The 17,855-nt window shown below is 51.9% G+C and overlaps 1 pseudogene; it reads left to right on the forward strand.

Moving 5' to 3' along the window:
• The first annotated feature begins 220 nt into the window (after positions 1–220).
• The window catches only part of LOC142908249 (splicing regulator ARVCF-like), a 71,865-nt pseudogene continuing 54,230 nt past the window's right edge, over positions 221–17,855 (forward strand).

Consider the following 17,855-nt stretch of genomic DNA (forward strand, 5'->3'; position numbering starts at 1 on the left):
ATGGTACTCTCTGTGTGGTGAGTCTGTGGTACTCTCTGTGGTGAGTCTATGGGTCTCTGTGGTGAGTCTATGGTACTCTCTGTGTGGTGAGTCTATGGTACTCTCTGTGTGGTGAGTCTGTGGTACTCTCTGTGGTGAGTCTATGGGTCTCTGTGGTGAGTCTATGGGTCTCTGTGGTGAGTCTATGGTACTCTCTCTGTGGTGAGTCTATGGTACTCTCTGTGTGGTGAGTCTGTGGGTCTCTCTCTCTGTGTCTCTCTCCGTGGCCCGGCAGCAGGGGGGTGGGGGCTGCCGCCATGCTGGAGGAGGGAGACTTTGACCGCGAGCAGAGCACCGAGTCGAGCCTCCTGGCCTCCGTCAAGGAGCAGGAGGCTCAGTTTAAACGGCTCACCATGGAGCTGGAGGAGGAGCAGAGACACGTAGCCTCCTATACCACCACCAACGTGAGCTGCTCACCCCTACACTCACCCCTACACTCACCCCTACACTCACCCCTACACTCACCCCTACACTCACTCACCCCTACACTCACCCCTACACTCGCTCACCCCTACACTCGCTCACCCCTACACTCACTCACCCCTACACTCACTCACTCACCCCTACTCTCACTCACCCCTACACTCACTCACCCCTACACTCACCCCTACACTCACTCACCCCTACACTCACTCACCCCTACACTCACTCACTCACCCCTACTCTCACTCACCCCTACACTCGCTTACCCCTACACTCACCCGCCCCTACACTCGCTTACCCCTACACTCGCTCACCCCTACACTCACTCACCCCTACACTCACTCACTCACCCCTACACTCACCCCTACACTCACTCACCCCTACACTCACTCACCCCTACACTCACTCACCCCTACACTCACTCACTCACCCCTACACTCACCCCTACACTCACTCACCCCTACTCTCGCTCACCCTACACTCGCTCACCCCTACACTCGCTCGCCCCTACACTCGCTCACCCCTACACTCGCTCACCCATACACTCGCTCACCCCTACACTCGCTCACCCATACACTCACTCACCCCTACACTCGCTCACCCATACACTCACTAACCCCTACACTCACTCACCCCTACACTCACCCCTACACTCGCTCACTCACCCCTACACTCGCTCGCCCCTACACTCGCTCACCCCTACACTCGCTCACCCATACACTCACCCATACGCTCACCCCTACACTCACTCACCCCTACACTCACTCACCCCTACACTCACTCACCCATACACTCACCCCTACACTCACCCCTACACTCGCTCGCCCCTACACTCGCTCGCCCCTACACTTGCTCGCCCCTACACTTGCTCGCCCCTACACTCACCCCTACACTCGCTCACCCCTACACTCACTCACCCATACACTCACTCGCCCCTACACTCACTCACCCCTACACTCGCTCACCCATACACTCACCCATACGCTCACCCCTACACTCACTCACCCCTACACTCACTCACCCCTACACTCACTCACCCCTATACTCACTCACCCCTACACTCACTCACCCCTACACTCACTCACCCATACACTCACCCCTACACTCACCCCTACACTCGCTCGCCCCTACACTCGCTCGCCCCTACACTTGCTCGCCCCTACACTTGCTCGCCCCTACCACTCGCTCACCCCTACACTCGCTCACCCCTACACTCGCTCACCCCTACACTCGCTCACCCCTACACTCGCTCACCCCTACACTCACTCACCCCTACACTCGCTCACCCCTACACTCGCTCACCCCTACACTCGCTCACCCATACACTTGCTCACCCCTACACTCGCTCACTCACCCCCTACACTCAATCACCCCTACGCTCGCTCACTCACCCCCTACACTCACTCACCCCTACACTCACTCAACCATACACTCGCTCACCCCTACACTCACTCACCCCTACACTCACTCACCCCTACACTCACTCACCCCTACACTCGCTCACACGCTCACCTACACGCACACTTGCCCACACGCTCACCCCTACGCTCACCCACACGCTCACCCCTACACTCACACGCTCACCCCTACACTCACCCCTAGACTCACACGCTCACCCCTAGACTCACGCTCACCCCTAGACTCACACGCTCACCCCTACACTCACCCCTAGACTCACACGCTCACCCCTAGACTCACGCTCACCCCTAGACTCACACGCTCACCCCTACACTCACACGCTCACCCCCACGCTCACCCCCACGCTCACCCCCACGCTCACCCCCACGCTCACCCTCACGCTCACCCCTAGACTCACCCCTAGACTCACCCCTAGACTCACACGCTCACCCCCACGCTCACCCCCACGCTCACCCCCACGCTCACCCCCACGCTCACCCTCACGCTCACCCCTAGACTCACCCCTAGACTCACCCCTAGACTCACCCCTAGACTCACACGCTCACCCCCACGCTCACCCCCACGCTCACCCCCACGCTGCTTGTGCTCTCTCTGTCACAGGACAGTGACCTTGCCTCCTACCACTCTGGCCAAGCACCGCACTTCTCTGCCAATGGCACCGCACTCAGGGTGAGAGTGGGGGGGTGAGAGAGTGTGGGGGTGAGAGTGGGGGGGTGAGGTTGGGGGGTGAGAGTGGGGGGGTGAGGGTGGGGGGGTGAGAGTGGGGGGGTGAGAGAGTGTGGGGGTGAGAGAGAGTGTGGGTGAGAGAGAGTGTGGGTGAGAGAGAGTGTGGGTGAGAGAGAGTGTGGGTGAGAGAGAGTGTGGGTGAGAGAGAGTGTGGGTGAGTGAGAGAGTGTGGGTGAGAGAGAGTGTGGGTGAGAGAGAGTGTTGGTGAGAGAGAGTGTGGGTGAGAGAGTGTGTGGGTGAGAGAGTGGGGGGGTGAGAGTGTGTGTGGGTGAGAGAGTGTGTGGGTGAGAGAGAGTGTGGGTGAGAGAGAGTGTTGGTGAGAGAGAGTGTGGGTGAGAGAGTGGGGGGGTGAGAGTGTGTGTGGGTGAGAGAGTGTGTGGGTGAGAGAGAGTGTGGGTGAGAGAGAGTGTGGGTGAGTGAGAGAGTGTGGGTGAGAGAGAGTGTGGGTGAGAGTGAGAGTGTGGGTGAGAGAGAGTGTGGGTGAGAGAGAGTGTGGGTGAGAGAGAGTGTGGGTGAGAGAGAGTGGGTGAGAGAGAGTGTGGGTGTGAGAGAGAGTGTGGGTGAGAGAGAGTGTGGGTGAGAGAGTGTGTGGGTGAGAGAGAGAGTGTGGGTGAGAGGGAGTGTGGGTGAGAGAGAGTGTGGGTGTGAGAGAGAGTGTGGGTGAGAGAGTGTGTGGGTGAGAGAGTGTGTGGGTGAGAGAGTGTGTGGGTGAGAGAGAGTGTGGGTGAGAGAGAGTGTGGGTGAGAGAGAGTGTGGGTGTGAGAGAGAGTGTGGGTGTGAGAGAGAGAGTGTGGGTGAGAGAGAGTGTGGGTGTGAGAGAGAGTGTGGGTGAGAGAGAGAGTGTGGGTGAGAGGGAGTGTGGGTGAGAGAGAGTGTGGGTGAGAGAGAGTGTGGGTGAGAGAGAGTGTGGGTGAGAGAGAGAGTGTGGGTGAGAGAGAGTGTGGGTGAGAGAGAGAGTGTGGGTGTGAGAGAGAGTGTGGGTGAGAGAGTGTGGGTGAGAGAGTGTGGGTGAGAGAGTGTGTGGGTGAGAGAGTGTGTGGGTGAGAGTGAGTGTGGGTGAGAGTGAGTGTGGGTGAGAGAGAGAGTGTGGGTGAGAGTGTGTGGGTGAGAGTGTGTGGGTGAGAGTGTGTGGGTGAGAGTGTGTGGGTGAGAGAGTGTGGGTGAGAGTGAGAGTGTGGGTGAGAGAGAGAGTGTGGGTGAGAGAGTGTGGGTGAGAGTGTGTGGGTGAGAGAGTGTGGGTGTGAGAGTGTGTGGGTGAGAGAGTGTGTGGGTGAGAGAGGGTGTGGGTGAGAGAGAGAGAGTGTGGGTGAGAGAGAGAGTGTGGGTGGGAGTGAGAGTGTGGGTGGGAGTGAGAGTGTGGGTGGGAGTGAGAGTGTGGGTGAGAGTGAGAGTGTGGGTGGGAGTGAGAGTGTGGGTGGGAGTGAGAGTGTGGGTGGGAGTGAGAGTGTGGGTGGGAGAGCGTGTGTGGGTGGGAGAGCGTGTGTGGGTGGGAGAGCGTGGGTGGGTGTGAGAGCGTGTGTGGGTGTGAGAGTGAGTGTGTGGGTGTGAGAGTGAGAGTGTGGGTGAGAGAGAGAGTGTGGGTGGGAGTGAGAGTGTGGGTGTGAGTGAGAGTGTGGGTGGGAGAGCGTGGGTGGGTGGGAGAGCGTGGGTGGGTGGGAGAGCGTGTGGGTGTGGGTGTGGGAGAGAGTGAGCGTGTGAGTGAGTGTGGGTGTGAGGGTGAGAGTGAGTGTGTGGGTGAGTGAGTGGGTGTGTGGGTGAGTGAGAGTGTGGGTGTGTGTGAGTGTGGGTGTGTGAGTGGGTGAGTGAGTGAGTGAGTGGGTGAGTGTGGGTGAGTGTGGGTGAGTGAGGGTGAGTGGGTGAGGGTGAGTGAGGGTGAATGGGTGAGTGAGGGTGAGTGAGACCATGTGAGGGTGTGAGTGAGACCATGTGAGAGTGAATGAGACCATGTCAGAGTGAGTGAGACCATGTGAGGGTGAGTGAGACCATGTGAGAGTGTGGGTGAGACCATGTGAGAGTGAGTGAGACCATGTGAGAGTGAGTGAGACCATGTGAGAGTGTGGGTGAGACCATGTGAGAGTGTGGGTGAGACCATGTGAGAGTGTGGGTGAGACCATGTGAGAGTGAGTGAGACCATGTGAGAGTGAGTGAGACCATGTGAGAGTGTGGGTGAGACCATGTGAGAGTGTGGGTGAGACCATGTGAGAGTGTGGGTGAGACCATGTGAGAGTGTGGGTGAGACCATGTGAGAGTGTGGGTGAGACCATGTGAGAGTGTGGGTGTGAATGTGTGAGAGTGTGGGTGAGACCATGTGAGTGAGACGGCGTGTTATTATTGTATTAATAATTATTAAATAATAACACCATTCTTTATAATAATAATATAACACCGTTATTTATAATAAGAATAATAGCGTTATTAATAAGAATTAAATAATATCGCTGCCAGTACTAAAATACTAACACCGTTATTATTAATAATAAAATAATAACACCGTTATTAGTAATAATACAATAATAACACCGTTATTATTAATAATAGTAAAATAATAACACCGTTATTATTAATAATACTAAAATAATAACACTTATTAATAATACTAAAATATTAACACCGTTATTATTAACAATAGTAAAATAATAACACCGTTATTCACAATAGTAAAATAATAACACCGTTATTATTAAGAATAGTAAAATAATAACACCGTTATTATTAACAATACTAAAATAATAACACCGTTATTATTAATAGTAAAATAATAACACCGTTATTATTAATACTAAAATAATAACACCGTTACTAATAATAGTAAAATAATAACACCGTTATTAATAATAGTAAAATATTAACACCGTTATTATTAATAATAGTAAAATAATAACACCGCTATTATTAATAATAGTAAAATAATAACACCGTTATTATTAATAATGCTAAAATAATAACACCGTTATTATTAATAATAGTAAAACATTAACACCGTTATTAATAATGCTAAAATAATAACACCGTTATTATTAATAATAGTAAAACATTAACACCGTTATTAATAATAGTAAAATAATAACACCGTTATTATTAACAATAGTAAAATAATAACACCGTTATTATTAATAATAGTAAAATAATAACACCGTTATTATTAATAATAGTAAAATAATAACACCGCTATTATTAATAATACTAAAAAATAACACCGTTATTATTAATAATAGTAAAATAATAACACCGTTATTATTAATAATACTAAAATATTAACACCGTTATTATTAATAATAGTAAAATAATAACTCCGCTATTATTAACAATAGTAAAACATTAACACCGTTATTATTAATAATAGTAAAATAATAACACCGCTATTATTAATAATAGTAAAACATTAACACCGTTATTATTAATAATAGTAAAATAATAACACCGTTATTATTAACAATAGTAAAATAATAACACCGTTATTATTAACAATAGTAAAATAATAACACCGCTATTATTAACAATAGTAAAACATTAACAACGCTTCTGACATTTCTGTCGGGCAGTCTGGTGGACGCCCGTTCCTGCACGAGGACGCCGCCATCATCGCTGGTGGTGGTGGCGGCGGAGGCGGTGGAGGCGCTGACCTCTACTACGTTGGGGCCGGCTCCAACGGCAACGGCTCGGCCCACCTCGCCGCCGTTGGCAGCCGCACCGTGGATCCACGTCGCGGTGGCGGCGGTGGCGGTGGTGGTGGCGGTGACGGGGACCGGGCCTACTACAGCCTGTCGAGAGGCGCTCAGCGGGACCCTCGCTTCCTCCCAGCGGCACCGCACATGGACGACTACAGCGGTGTGCGGGGCGTGGGGGGGGTGGTGGGGGGTACGCACACACACACACAGACACACACACACACACACACAGACACACACACACACAGACACACACACAGACACACACACAGACACACAGACACAGACACACACACACAGACACACACACACACACAGACACAGACACACACATACAGACACACACACATACAGACACAGACAGACACACACACAGACACACACACAGACACACACACAGACACACACACAGACAGACACACAGACAGACACACAGACACACACACACAGACACACACACACAGACACACACACAGACACACACAGACACACAGACACACACACACAGACACACAGACACACACACACACACACAGATACACACACACACACAGATACACACACACACACAGACACACACACACACACAGACACACAGATACACACACACACAGATACACACACACACAGACACACACACAGACACACAGACACAGATACACACACATACACACTCACAGACACACTCACAGACACACACACACAGACACACAGACACAGTCACACACAGATACACGCACACACACACACAGACACACACACAGACACACACACACAGACACACACAGACACACACAGACACACACACACAGACACACACACAGACACACACACACAGACACACACACAGACACACAGACACAGATACACACACATACACACTCACAGACACACTCACAGACACACACACACAGACACACAGACACAGTTACACACAGATACACGCACACACACACACAGACACACACACAGACACACACACACAGACACACACAGACACACACAGACACACACACACACAGACACACAGACACAGTCACACACAGATACAGTCACACACAGATACACACACATACACACTCACAGACACACTCACAGACACACACACACACAGACACAGTCACACACACACAGACACACACACACACAGTCACACACACACAGTCACACACACAGAGACACACACACAGAGACACACACACAGAGACACACACACAGAGACACACACACAGAGACACACACACACAGACACACACACAGACACACACACACAGACACACACACACAGTCACACACACACAGAGACACACACAGACACACACATACACACTCACAGACACACTCACAGACACACTCACAGACACACTCACAGACACACACACACAGTCACACACACACAGACACACACACAGACACACAGACACACACAGACAACAACAACCGCCATTTGCCACTAAGTGGCGGTGACGTCACCACGACGCTTGTGCCAGGCTATGTGCACCATGAGGCTACCACGTGAAGTGTCGAACGCCCGCTGGCAGGAGGTCACGGGGCAGACCCAGGTGCCACGGGTCGACTGACTGAGATGACTGAGATGACTGGCTGATGCACCACCTGTGCCCCCTACTGTGCCAACCTGCTGTGCTTTAGCCACCCGGCGCTCCGCTCGTTGTTGTGAGCGTCGCTCCTCCGTCCTCCGTTGTTGTTGGAGTGCGACTGCCTCCAACTGCCCAGTAGCGTCCTTCACGAGCCTCCTCCACAGAGGCCGATCTTGACACCGCTGCTACCGGTCATCGGCAAGTCCACTCAGCTCCACGTCCTCCTGTACCTCATCACTCCATCTCTTCTCTAGCCCGTGCCGCGCCCGTTTAGCCCCCTCGATCCGGCCGAACAAAAGCTGTTTCGGCATGCGGTGGCTGGGCATGCGGGCTACATGACCCAGCCAACGCAGCCTTGCCTGCCGGAGGAGCTCACCGATGGGACCTTGCCCAGATCTTTCAAGAATTTGTGAGCTCCTCACACAATCCAGCGTGCAGGTTAAACCCAGGATGGATCCATTCTAGATTTGAAGATTTCGTGACTGCAAGGATCCATACTCTTTGGTTCTATTCGGTAAAGTCACGTAGTAGGTAAAAAATAAAATAACAAAAATCACGTTTCGGCCACAACACACCTGATGAAGGCCTCTTGTGTTGTGGCCGAAACGTCGTGATTTATTTTTTTATTTTTGACCCACGTGCCTTTACCGAATAGAACCGAAGAGTATGGATCCTTGCAGTCACGAAAGCTTCAAATCTAGAATTGATGACCTCTCCGGGGAGGGCTTTCACCTATCTGCTAGAGCTTTCAACAGACAACGGGACAAGAAGTCAAAGCTCGTCGAGAGAGACGCCGGCCTTCCTCAAAAGATGCCTCGACAACAAGCTTGGAGGTCGTGACCTGGGCTTGGCTGTCTTCACTCCAACGCTGTCCTCCAGACAGCACGGTCCCCGGATGGATCGTAGGCAGGGCCAGCCTAAATGTTTCTAACCGGCGAAGATGTTCCATTAGGGGGGTCCACGTTTCGCAAGCGTAGAGACGGGTACACGCACACTACACACACGGGTACACACACACACACACGCGGGTACACGCACACACACGCGGGTACACGCACACACACACACACACGGGTACACACACACACGGGTATATACACACACACACACACGGGTACACACACACACGGGTATATACACACACACACGGGTACACACACACACGGGTATATACACACACACACACACGGGTACACACACACACACGGGCACACACACGCGGGTACACACACACACACGGGCACACACACGCGGGTACACACACACACGGGTACACACACACACGGGTACACACACACACGGGTACACACACACACACACGGGTACACACACACACACGGGTACACACACACATACGGGTACACACACAGACGGTTACACACACGCGCACACACACGGGTACACACACACACACGGGTACACACACACACACACGGGTACACACACACACACACACGGGTACACACACACACACACGGGTACACACACCGGTACACACACGCACACACACCGGTACACACACGCACACACACGGGTACACACACAAAGACATAGATCTTCCGTGTAGCCTGTGTTGTGTTTACGTGGTGATGTTGTTGATGTATACATGGTGATGGTTGATGATGTTTATGTGGTAGTGTTGTTGATGTATACATAGTGATGGTTGATGATGTTTGTGTGGTAGTGTTGTTGTTTACGTGGTGATGGTTGATGATGTTTGTGGTAGTGTTGTTGTTGTTTACGTGGTGATGGTTGATGATGTTTGTGTGGTGGTGGTGTTGTTGTTTACGTGGTGATGGTTGATGATGTTTGTGTGGTGGTGGTGGTGTTGTTGTTTACGTGGTGATGGTTGATGATGTTTGTGTGGTAGTGTTGTTGTTTACGTGGTGATGGTTGATGATGTTTGTGTGGTGGTGGTGTTGTTGTTTACGTGGTGATGGTTGATGATGTTTGTGTGGTAGTGTTGTTGTTTACGTGGTGATGGTTGATGATGTTTGTGGTAGTGTTGTTGATGTATACATGGTGATGGTTGATGATGTTTGTGTGGTGGTTGTTGTTGTTGTTGTTTACGTAGTTATGGCTGATGTGGTTGATGTTTACGTGGTGGTGTTGGTTGATGTAGTTGCTGATGCTTACACGGTGGTGTTGTTGTTGTTGTTTAGACTACGGCAGGGGAGGGGTGGATGTTTACTTGATGGTTGTTGTTGTTGTTGTTTACGTAGTTATGTCTGATGTGGTTGATGTTTACGTGGTGGTGGTGGTGGTGGTTGATGTAGTTGCTGATGCTTACACGGTGGTGGTGGTGTTGTTGTTTAGACTATGGCAGGGGAGGGGTGGATGTTTACTTGATGGTTGTTGTTGTTGTGTACGTAGTTATGGCTGATGTGGTTGATGTTTACGTGGTGGTGGTTGATGTAGTTGCTGATGCTTACACGGTGGTGTTGTTGTTGTTGTTGTTGTTTAGACTACGTCAGGGGAGGGGTGGATGTTTACTTGATGGTTGTTGTTGTGTACGTAGTTATGTCTGATGTGGTTGATGTTTACGTGGTGGTGGTGGTGGTGGTTGATGTAGTTGCTGATGCTTACACGGTGGTGGTGTTGTTGTTGTTGTTGTTTAGACTACGTCAGGGGGGAGGGGTGGATGTTTACTTGATGGTTGTTGTTGTTGTGTACGTAGTTATGGCTGATGTGGTTGATGTTTACGTGGTGGTGGTGGTGGTTGATGTAGTTGCTGATGCTTACACGGTGGTGGTGTTGTTGTTGTTGTTGTTTAGACTACGTCAGGGGAGGGGTGGATGTTTACTTGATGGTTGTTGTTGTGTACGTAGTTATGTCTGATGTGGTTGATGTTTACGTGGTGGTGGTGGTGGTGGTTGATGTAGTTGCTGATGCTTACACGGTGGTGGTGTTGTTGTTGTTTAGACTATGGCAGGGGAGGGGTGGATGTTTACTTGATGATGGTGGTTGTTGTTGTTGTTTAGGTAGTTATGGCTGATGTGGTTGATGTTTACGTGGTGGTGGTGGTGGTTGATGTAGTTGCTGATGCTTACACGGTGGTGTTGTTGTTGTTGTTTAGACTACGGCAGGGGAGGGGTGGATGTTTACTTGATGGTTGTTGTTGTGTACGTAGTTATGGCTGATGTGGTTGATGTTTACGTGGTGGTGGTGGTGGTTGATGTAGTTGCTGATGCTTACACGGTGGTGGTGTTGTTGTTGTTTAGACTATGGCAGGGGAGGGGTGGATGTTTACTTGATGGTTGTTGTTGTTGTGTACGTAGTTTAGGCTGATGTGGTTGATGTTTACATGGTGGTGGTGGTTGATGTAGTTGCTGATGCTTACACGGTGGTGGTGTTGTTGTTGTTTAGACTATGGCAGGGGAGGGGTGGATGTTTACTTGATGGTTGTTGTTGTTTACGTAGTTATGTCTGATGTGGTTGATGTTTACGTGGTGGTGGTGGTTGATGTAGTTGCTGATGCTTACACGGTGGTGGTGGTGTTGTTGTTGTTGTTTAGACTATGGCAGGGGGGGGGGTGGATGTTTACTTGATGGTTGTTGTTGTTGTTGTTTAGGTAGTTATGGCTGATGTGGTTGATGTTTACGTGGTGGTGGTGGTGGTGGTTGATGTAGTTGCTGATGCTTACACGGTGGTGTTGTTGTTGTTGTTTAGACTATGGCAGGGGGGGGGTGGATGTTTACTTGATGGTTGTTGTTGTTGTTTACGTAGTTATGGCTGATGTGGTTGATGTAGTTGCTGATGCTTACACGGTGGTGGTGTTGTTGTTGTTTAGACTATGGCAGGGGAGGGGTGGATGTTTACTTGATGGTTGTTGTTGTTGTTGTGTACGTAGTTATGGCTGATGTGGTTGATGTTTACGTGGTGGTGGTGGTTGATGTAGTTGCTGATGCTTACACGGTGGTGTTGTTGTTGTTGTTGTTTAGACTATGGCAGGGGAGGGGTGGATGTTTACTTGATGGTTGTTGTTGTTGTTTACATAGTTATGTCTGATGTGGTTGATGTTTACGTGGTGGTGGTGGTTGATGTAGTTGCTGATGCTTACACGGTGGTGGTGGTGTTGTTGTTGTTGTTGTTTAGACTACGGAAGGTGAGGGGTGGATGTTTACTTGATGGTTGTTGTTGTTGTTTAGGTAGTTATGGCTGATGTGGTTGATGTTTACGTGGTGGTGGTGGTGGTTGATGTAGTTGCTGATGCTTACACGGTGGTGGTGTTGTTGTTGTTGTTTAGACTATGGCAGGGGAGGGGTGGATGTTTACTTGATGGTTGTTGTTGTGTACGTAGTTATGGCTGATGTGGTTGATGTTTACATGGTGGTGGTGGTTGATGTAGTTGCTGATGCTTACACGGTGGTGTTGTTGTTGTTGTTTAGACTATGGCAGGGGGGGGGTGGATGTTTACTTGATGGTTGTTGTTGTTTACGTAGTTATGGCTGATGTGGTTGATGTTTACGTGGTGGTGGTGGTGGTGGTTGATGTAGTTGCTGATGCTTACACGGTGGTGGTGTTGTTGTTGTTTAGACTATGGCAGGGGGGGGGTGGATGTTTACGTGCGGGCGGCTCCCCCCGGGGGTGCCGGCTTCGGCCCCCCAGGCTACGCCACGCTGGACGAACGGCGCTTGGGAGAGCACCAGAGGCGTTACGCAGCAGCAGCAGGAGGAGGAGGAGGCGGTGGTGGGGACATGGCGGGCCCAGCCATGCGCCGGTGGGGACCTCGCGCACACTCAGTACACACTCCTAGCACACTCCTAGCACACTCGCTACTCACACTCACTACACACACTCACACACACTCAGTACACACTCCTAGCACACTCGCTACTCACACTCACTCACTACTCACTCTCTCACACTCACACACACTCACACACACTCCTAGCACACTCGCTACTCACACTCACTCACTACTCACTCTCTCACACTCACACACACTCACACACACTCCTAGCACACTCGCTACTCACACTCGCTACTCACACACACACTGTCACACACACTCTCACACACACTCACACTACTAGCACACTCACTACTCACACTCACTCTCACACACTCTCACACACACTCTCACACACACTCACACTCAGTACACACTCCTAGCACACTCGCTACTCACACTCGCTACTCACACTCGCTACTCACTCACTACACACACTCACACACACTACTCACACTCAGTACACACTCCTAGCACACACACACTCACACACACACTCAGTACACACTCCTAGCACACTCCTAGCACACTCCTAGCACACTCCTAGCACACTCGCTACTCACACTCACTACACACACTCACACACACTCAGTACACACTCCTAGCACACTCGCTACTCACACTCGCTACTCACACTCGCTACTCACACTCACTACACACACTCACGACACACACTCACACACACACTCAGTACACACTCCTAGCACACTCGCTACTCACACTCGCTACTCACACGCACTACACACACTCACACACACTACTCACACTCACTCTCACACACACACTCACTCTCACACACTCGCTACTCACACGCACTACACACACTCACGACACACACTCCACTCTCTCACACACACACACTCTCACACACTCAGTACACACTCCTAGCACACTCGCTACTCACTCACTACACACACTCACGACACACACTCACACTCTCACACACACTCTCACACACACTCACACACACTACTAGCACACTCACTCTCACACACTCTCACACACACTCTCACACACACTCTCACACACACACACTCAGTACACACTCCTAGCACACTCGCTACTCACACTCACTACACACACTCACACACACTCAGTACACACTCCTAGCACACTCGCTACTCACACTCGCTACTCACACTCGCTACTCACACTCACTACACACACTCACGACACACACTCACACACACACTCAGTACACACTCCTAGCACACTCGCTACTCACACACACTCACACACACACTCACACACACTCCTAGCACACTACTAGCACACTCGCTACTCACACTCACTATACACACTCACGACACACACTCACTACACACACTCACACTCACTACTCACACTCACTCACACACTTTCACACACACTCACACACACACTCAGTACACACTCCTAGCACACTCGCTACTCACACTCACTACACACACTCATGACTCACACTCACTACTCACACGCACCTCACTCTCACACACACTACTCACACTCACTCACTCTCACACACTCTCACACACACTCACACACACTCACACACACTCACACACACTACTAGCACACTCGCTACTCACTCACTACACACACTCACGACTCACACTCACACACTCTCACACACACTCTCACACACACTCACACACACTACTAGCACACTCACTACTCACACTCACTACACACACTCACGACACACACTCTCACACACACTCTCACACACACACACTCAGTACACACTACTAGCACACTCGCTACTCACACTCACTACACACACTCACGACACACACTCACACTCTCACACACTCTCACACACACACTCAGTACACACTACTAGCACACTCGCTACTCACACTCACTACACACACTCACGACACACACTCACACTCTCACACACTCTCACACACACACTCAGTACACACTACTAGCACACTCGCTACTCACACTCACTACACACACTCACGACACATACTCACACTCACTCACACACTCTCACACACACTCTCACACACACATACTCACACACACTACTAGCACACTCACTACTCACACGCACTACACACACACACTACTCACTCTCACACACTCACTCTCACTCACACTCACCCTCACACACTCACTCACTACTCACTCTCACACACACACTCACTACTCACACGCACTACACACTCATTCACACTACTCACACACTCACTCACTGCACACACACTACTCACACTCACTCACTGCACACACACTACTCACACTCACACACACTCTCACACACACTCTCACACACACACACTCACACACACTACTCACACACACACTCACACACACTACTCACACACACTACTCACTCTCACACACTCACTACTCACACTCACACACTCTCACACACTCACTCTCACACACACTCTCACACACTCACTCTCAATCACTCTCACACAATCACTCTCACTCACAATCACTCTCACTCACACTCACTCTCACACACTCACTGTCACACACACTCACTACTCACACACTCACTCACTGCACACACACTACTCACACTCACTCACACGACTCACACACTCACTCACTGCACACACACTACTCACACTCACTCACACGACTCACACACTCACACACACTACTCACACTCACTCACACGACTCACACACTCACTCACTGCACACACACTACTCACACTCACTCACACGACTCACACACTCACACACACTACTCACACACTACTCACTCTCACACACTCACTCTCACACACTACACACTCACACACTCTCACACACTCACCCTCACACACTCACTCTCACACACACACTCACACTCTCACACACACACACTCACACAATCACTCTCACACACTCACTCTCAATCACTCTCACACACTCTCACACACTCACTCTCACACACTCACTCTCACACACTCACTCACTCTCACACTCACACTCACTCACTACACACTCACTACACACTCACTACTCACTCACTACTCACTCACTACACACAACAACAACAACAACCGCCATTCGCCTTTAAGTGGCGGTGACATCACCACGACGCTTGTGCCAGGCCATGTGCACCTTGAGGCCACGTGAAGTGTCGAACGCCCACTGGCAGGAGGTCACGGGGCAGACCCAGGTGCCATGGGTCGACTGACTGAGATGACTGAGATGACTTGCTGATGCACCACCTGTGCCCCCTACTGTGCCAACCTGCTGTGCTTTAGCCACCCGGCGCTCCGCTCGTTGTTGTGAGCGTCGCTCCTCCGCCCTCCGTTGTTGTTGGAGGGCGACTGCCTCCAACTGCCCAGTAGCATCCTTCACGAGCCTCCTCCACAGAGGCCGATCTTGACACCGCTGGTACCGGTCATCGGCAAGTCCACTCAGCTCCACGTCCTCCTGTACCACATCACTCCATCTCTTCTCTAGCCCGTGCCGCGCCCGCTTAGCCCCCTCAATCCGGCCAAACAAAAGCTGTTTCGGCATGCGGTGGCTGGGCATGCGGGCTACATGACCCAGCCAACGCAGCCTTGCCCGCCGGAGGAGCTCACCGATGGGACCCTGCCCAGACCTTTCAAAGATTTGTGAGCTCCTCACACAATCCAGCCTGCAGGTTAAACCCAGGATGGATCGTAGGCAGGGCCAGCCTGAATGTCTCTAACCGGCGAAGATGTTCCATTACACACTCGCCCCTACTCCACCTCCACCCCCATCCCTCCACCTCCACCACCCACCATCGCCCCAGGTCATGTGACGAGCTCAACTCCCTGGCCGACCAAGGCCGCCCGTTCTACCCTCCGCCGGGCCGCTCCGAACACGGCAGCCTGGCCAGCCTCGACCGCCTGGGCTACGCCTCTGGCGGGGGCTACGCCCAGCCGCAGCCCGGGGCGGGCGAGGTGGTGGCCCTGCTGCGGGGCGACGTGGCCTCGGCCGTGAGGGCCAACGCGGCGGCTTACCTGCAGCACGCCTGCTACGAGAACGAGCGCGCCAAGGCCGCCGTGCGGGAGGCCCGCGGAGTGAGGGCCCTCGTGGCTCTGCTGGACGACGTCGACGAAGAGGTGGGGTGGGGTGTGGTGGTGGTGGGTGGGGGTGGTGGTGGTGGTGGGGGTGGGGGGTGGTGGTGGTGGTGGGGGTGGTGGTGGTGGGGGGTGGGGGTGGTGGTGGGGGGTGGTGGTGGGGGGTGGTGGTGGGGGGTGGTGGTGGTGGTGGGTAAGGTGGGGTTAGTGGGGTTCACGTGTGTCTCTGTGTGTGTCTCTGTGTGTGTGTGGCGCTGTGTGTGGCTGTGTGTCTCTGTGTGTGTGTGTGTCTCTGTGTGTGTGGCTGCGTGTGTGGCTGTGTGTGTGTCTCTGTGTGTGTGGCTGTGTGTGTGTGTGGCTGTGTGTCTGTGTGTATGTGTGTGTGTGTGGCTGTGTATCTCTGTGTGTGTGTGTGTGGCTGTGTGTGGCTGTGTGTGTGTGGCTGTGTGTGTGTGGCTGTGTGTGGCTGTCTGTGTGTCTCTGTGTGTGTGTGTGGCTGTGTGTGGCTGTCTGTGTGTGTGTGTGGCTGTGTGTGGTTATGTCTGTGTGTGTGGTTATGTCTGTGTGTGTGTCTCTGTGTCTGTCTGTGTGCGTGTGTGTGTGTGTGTTTCTGTGTGTGTGTGTCTGTGTGTGTGTGTGTGGCTGTGTGTGTATCTGTGTGTGTGTGTGGCTGTGTGTGTGTGTATCTGTGTGTGTGTGTGTGTGTCTGTGTCTGTCTGTGTGTGTGTGTCTGTGTGTCTGTGTGTCTGTGTGTGTGTGTCTGTGTCTGTCTGTGTGTGTGTGTGTGTCTGTGTGTCTGTGTGTGTGTGTCTGTGTCTGTCTGTGTGTGTGTCTGTGTGTCTGTGTGTGTGTCCTAACCCCCCCGTGCCCCCGTCCCCGCCACCCAGGTGCAGCGCAGTGCGTGTGGGGCCCTGCGGAACATCAGCTACGGGCGCGACGTCCAGAACAAGCTGGCGGTGAAAGACTCCGACGGGATCACGGCCCTCATCGGCCTGCTGCAGCGCACACACAACCCGGCCATCGTGGACGTGGTCACCGGTACCACTCACCCCTCGCTCACCACCACTCACCACCACTCGCTCACCGCCACCACTCACCACCACCACTCACCACCACCGCTCACCACCACCACTCACCACCACCACTCACCATCATCACGGCCCTCATCGGCCTGCTGCAGCGCACACACAACCCGGCCATCGTGGACGTGGTCACCGGTACCACTCACCACTCACTCACCACTCACCACCACCACCATTCGCTCA

The sequence above is a fragment of the Petromyzon marinus genome (genome assembly GCF_048934315.1).
Source record: "Petromyzon marinus isolate PM22_M1 ecotype Great Lakes invasive population chromosome 77 unlocalized genomic scaffold, UKy_Petmar_22M1.pri1.0 chr77_unloc.4, whole genome shotgun sequence".
Classification (NCBI taxonomy): domain Eukaryota; kingdom Metazoa; phylum Chordata; class Hyperoartia; order Petromyzontiformes; family Petromyzontidae; genus Petromyzon; species Petromyzon marinus.